General features: G+C 42.2%; 1 pseudogene; it reads right to left on the bottom strand.

Annotated features, from left to right (window-relative positions):
• Positions 1-420: 420 nt before the first annotated feature.
• LOC147428730 (uncharacterized) lies at positions 421-3,124 on the bottom strand (annotated as a pseudogene).
• Between the last annotated feature and the right edge of the window lie 2,724 nt (positions 3,125-5,848).

The raw sequence follows: 5,848 nt of genomic DNA, 5'->3' as shown, positions 1-5,848 counted from the left end.
TGGACTTCTTGCATTTCCATAGGCTGACCATCTTTAGTTGTACCATCATTGCCCAACCCCACGTTGAGCATTCATGCTCAACCATAACATTATTTAGATAAGAGATGATTGCATATTAGAAAAATGATACTTAATATGTACATAAGCAGTAGATGGATAGAGAGAGAGAGAGATTTTATCAGCTGTAGAATCCCCCCCGGATCAAGTTGAAAGCCATAGGCTCTCCCAACTATGATTGGCACTCCACCTGGATAAAAAATAAATCGTTGGCCGAAGCCATGCATCTGTAAAATATATGAAACCTGTGTTGGTAATACATCTGTAAACCTGCACATAGAGCATGATAAAAGCTCTCCATAACATTTCTTCTCTTCAACTTGTATCGAGCAATGGTCGTCGTGCACATGATAAGCATCCATCCCCATTTATATGAGAAACTCCTATAGAGTCCTAAGCAACCATACCAATATCCAGTGAAGAGGTCTTCATATCAGAAACTCCTTGCAAAGTGCATAGTATATGGCATACAACTTGCAAAAAAGCAACCCTTAAAAGCATAACCATCAACCCATCGGCACAAACCTGTTTGCACATAGCTTGGATGTCTTTTGCCATCAATCCCAAGTCCATAGAACGGCCCTCGTTGACAGTTTTATCCTCTATTTCTTTTGCTACATCCCAAACCTGATTATCCGCTTCGATATCACACAAAGGCTCAAGTCAAATCACATGTGCTTCTTCTTCTAACAGTGGAGGAGGTGCAAGGTCTTGCTTAATCTTCATCATGGCCATAGCTTTAGCAACAAGCACATGTGACTCCTCATCTATACTAACCATTGGCTCATCAAACCCCCAATCAACTTCATTCTCAGAGCTTACCTCTCTAGTCAGCAGAGCCTCACTATCCCAAGGCATAAGAGAGGGTTGCCCAACCCCCTGGTCTGGACATCACTCGTTTTTGCCTCGACTATACTGGTGCAACTTCCAGAACTTCCAGCTTTGTATTTGCCTCTACAATTGGAGCCTCTAACACTTGCATAGTCGGCTTGATCTCCTCTATCACTTGATGATCTTTACCCTCTGCTGAGACCTGAGAACCAACGACATCTTCTGTCTCTCCTTCATGCATATCCTTGTTTATGCATCCTTCATCCTCGTTGATGAGATCCTCCTTTGAAGGCATGTATGTATAACACATGGGGGGCACCATGAAACACGATATGGAATAGAGCTTACCCATGGAGAGCTTGTAACCGCTACATGTCAGTAATTGTGAACTGTTTTTACCTGCACTGCTTGTTGCGGGGTCGTTGAAACAACTTTGTAATCACTAGGCTTGGGCAAACCCATCTCCAACTTCTTCTTCGTCTTTCTAATCTTCACTTTGGCGACGTACACTGCATCCTCATAGGCCTCTGCACCAACAAACTCCACCTTGTCTCGAATCTTGGGATGTAAGCACTCCAAAAACCTCTCTAATTTGAAGTAATCGTTACCTCGAGACTGGGTAGCAACTTCTAATTGCTACCAAATATCTTCAAATAGCTTTAAAGAATTTGCAAACTCACCAATTACATCTTGCTTCAAAATCTTCAATTTCGCGTCCAATTCTGCAGGCGAAATTCTCTGCTTGAAGTCTTGGATAAATTGAGCTCAAATTACCTTCCATGACTGCCGATCAGGAACTTCCAACCCCTTGAACCAAGCTTTGGCCTTCCCTCGCATCACCAACGACACAGCCCTTGACTTGGCTTCGTCAGTCACCATCCGCATCAACAACATCCAGAGCTCCACATCTGACATCCAATCTTCAGCATCTTGCTTACCTGAGAACACTATCTCACAATATGGCACCATGTTATTGCACCACGCCATCACTTGAGCAATCAACACGATCCTCCGTGGGGGCACCACAAGATGGAAAGGGGAAATGAGAAAACCACCAGCACACTTGGTGAATGCCTCTCTATAGCCCAGTGCTTTCATAGCACCCATATCCCCTAGTAAACACACACCTACACTCCCGATCCGGCGATCTGCAAACAATCAATGTCCAAGCCCGGTCCCAACCATCCCTAGCTGCAACCACTCGACCACAAAGCAAGCAAGCTTGGATTTCATCTACACCCCGAGCACTGCACATCCCATACGAGTTAACCTCCTTGAGCACCTATAAGATTTCAAACATACGCACAAGTCCTCGTGCAAATTTTCAACCTCGGTCTACAGTGCTTCCTCATAATATACACTCAAGCCATAACATACTCCATGGTTCATATGCATCCAATACACGAGTAAACTGGCATGCATGAGCGAGAGACAAGGGAAACAAAGAGTATTTAGAGAGACATAAAGAGTACAGTGATAACAACTATGTCGGTCTGATTAGCAATAATGGCAAACACTTGTGAGATATCCACATAGCTCTTTAGCCTTGTATGTCTTTCACAAACATAGAGGGAATCTCATCCTGACCTCTTTTCCTGCAACTGGCGTCCTGCACACTGTACCTGCAACTCTTGCTGCCAACTGGCCCGCAACTCTCGGGAACTTCTTTTGCAGGTGATGGTTCTCCAGAGGCTCCCAAAAGTAGTGCTGGTTTTACTATTAGCTTGACTATGTATTTCTACAATGCCTCCTCATGCACTCTTTGGCATCAATCTCTGTCTTCCTCCGTCATGCACATGGCCAGCCTGTGTCCCTTTAACTCCTCCCGCCTTCAAGATTTATGCAACCCTCAGCCTTGTCCGCTCACACTTGCACTGATTGAGTGCACAGCCAACAAGTCTCTCCTGTATCCAGATGGCGCCACCACCCTTCTCACGACCTTTGGCCTGCCTGTAATAGCGCCCTCCCATGTAGCGTGACCCAGCTCCTCTGCTCGCCAAGGCCCAAACCCTGGGCTATCCCCCTCTTTGGTGGCTCTATCTACTGTAGTTGAGTTCCTCCTCTCTCTTGCTAGTATTGGCTGGGCTTCACCCCCTTCACACGGATAGCTCTCCTCTATCTTGGCCAATAGCGACCTCGCTATTGGTCACCTCTCCTTTGCCACTTCTGGCCTGCATGCAGCTGTAGCCCCCTTTTTGTACTCCCATTTGGCAACCACCTAGATGGCGCACTCTCCTTGCATGCCAGAATGCCCCCCCTTGCAAGTGGCGGCTCTTCCTTCCATGAACTGCAGTCGACCACCCTCCTGTGTATATCCGACTCCCCTTTTCTTAGCTTTAAGCTAATTTTAACTTACCTTCATAAAAAATTCCAGCTTGGTCCTCTTTCCCACGTTCTAGTATGACTTCAGCTGTCGACAATTAAGAACTCCCATGCCCTTGATTGTGTTCGATTGTCGATGCCAAAAATTTGACACCCCCCAATTCCTTTCTCCAAATTCCTTCAACTCTAAGGCTCCACACACTGGGAAGAGCACCATCGTTACGAGTGTCGACAACCTTGCACCGAGTAGAGCTAAAATTCCATGAATGGCCTACCAAATGCCACATTTGGCGTACACATCCTAGCAAGAAGAACCTCTTGCAGACTTCCCGCTCCAAATCCTATATCATAAACTCCACAGCACCTACATACAATATACCTTTCCTCGTTCCCAACCTTGTGATATACGCATTTGCTCATGTCACCCGATATGAAGAAACAATTGCAGCTTCCACTAGCAAGTGCTCCATCTCGATGTACCTCTCTCCTCGCTCCATCAAATACTTGCCCAATGTCCCTGTCACTTGCCTGCAAACTGCCATGCCTAGACTTCTTGCACTTCCATAGGCCAACCATCTTCAGCTGTACCAACGCCATCTAGGAGGGGTGGAAGGGCACTAAGTAATTAAGAGCAATAATTGAAGAGGGAGGAAAAAGTTTAATGTTAACGTGTGATTTTTTGCAAAATTACCTAATAATGTCCTTATAAATCATCAGTAGGGAAATTTAACTGATAATATCTCCTTGATGAGTGTAAATAGTGTATATAATATCAAAAAATCATTAAAAAATAGTCCTTTTTGCTTATTATTTGTCATTTTTCTTGATATTGGGACTTAAAAATGAAGAAATCCAACAAAAGACAATAAAGCTGTGTTTTTCAATGGATTTTTTTAATTATGAATTTTCACTTTGAATTTTTGACTTTAACATTTTCACGGTAGGGTAGGACTAACAGGGGAATCTGGGGAAAAATGGTTCGAGAAGTCTGAGTATAGATACCCAAGGTAGTCTAAAATCACCTCATTTCTACTTGTCACCTTTGGAGAGAGAGCTTTTCGACCTTTTTCACGCGATTTTTTGGAGTCCATAGTTGCCTGTTTTCAATGCCGTCTCACACAAGACATGACAGGTAAGTTCTATACTTATCAATGATCCATTCTGTATGGTCAGTAGCTCGTCTAAACCCCTGGGAAAAACCCTAGAATCCAAGCATTGCATGAAAACCTACGACCAAAAATTGACCATAGCGGCCTGTCAGCTCAAGCAAATCAGACGAGACTTGAATTGTATCATGCCCCTAGATGATAGAACACTTCTATATCATCAGTTGACCATTCGGTAAGGGTCGAGGGGGGTTCCAAGTAGAAAAGTTATGTTTTAAAAGGAAGCAACCTATCTCTTGGAAAATTCAAAAAGCTTAGTCCCAGGTATTGTGGTCCTTATGAAATAATTAAGGTCCTCAGTGATCAAGCCTACAAATTAAAGCTGCCAGAACACATCAAAGTCCATGATGTATTTCACGTCAACCTACTAAAACCCTACATCCCAAATCCCAACCATGCATTGGGGATGAACAAATTGTAATGCAACAGCAAGGAGTGTTGGAGCTTCAGCCAGATTGTATCTTGGAAACTAGAGAAAGAACTTTTAGAAATAGAGAAATTAGGAAACATTTGGTAAAATGAAAGATTATCCCGCTAAAGATGCCACTTGGGAAGATGAAACCTCTCTTCTCAAAGACTTTCCCAATTTCGGTTGAGATGAGGGCATCTCAAATTCTTAAGTTGGGTGATTGTAAGGTCTCCACCTTTCTAGCACCTAGAAATAAACTCAAAGCTTAAGGAGAAAGCATTGGTCTTACCATCAGGTAAAAACACTATCTCAAAAGAAAAAAAAAAGGTATTTTTGGAATCTTAAGCATAGCAAACCCCGGGCTAGGAATTTTCAAAATTAAAATCAGAAATAGATTGACCTCGCTAGTTCCACCGAAAGGTTTGATGTAAATTAAATTTTTAAGAAAAATTGGATGGTTGCAGTAATCATTTAAGCATAGACTTTTTACTAAGACCTCCCATATATTTTTCCTAGATATTTATGAAATTAGCAAAAAATAACAAAAAAATTAGCAGGGTTGATTTTTTAAATCAGGCAGGCTGTGGGAGGAGGTTGTACGACCTGCCAGGGACAAGAATAGTAGCAGATGGCACCTTCTTCAGCTTGGAGGCTGCTTGAACTGCAACCAGCTACCTGTTCCAGCCAGGGAATGTCCAGAAGGCCCAGAAAAAGTATAAATAGGGCCCTAGGCCTCTCATTTTAACTCAGACTCGAAGTCCTGACCATTTCTCTTTCACATAGAGAGAACTCTACTCAAAAATCACTAGAGAGCAAAAACTCTAGCTGATTATCCACCTTAATTAGCCTAATCTCTTTTTAATTAGCAAAATTATCTTTATTTTCATAATTAATTTAATTAATTAAGAAGACTAAACTTAATTACAATATAAAGTATTCTCTTAACTCTTAATATTTTTTGATTACTTAGATTAAGATTAGGGATATTAATCTAATTAATTATTAAGCCATATTAGGATTGAAATTAATCTTTTTGGTCCTAATTAAACTTAGATTAGTATAA

The sequence above is a fragment of the Adiantum capillus-veneris genome, chromosome 23 (genome assembly GCF_014529385.1).
Source record: "Adiantum capillus-veneris isolate H3 chromosome 23, ASM1452938v2, whole genome shotgun sequence".
NCBI lineage: Eukaryota > Viridiplantae > Streptophyta > Polypodiopsida > Polypodiales > Pteridaceae > Adiantum > Adiantum capillus-veneris.
This window is presented reverse-complemented; position numbering and strand designations above follow the sequence as displayed.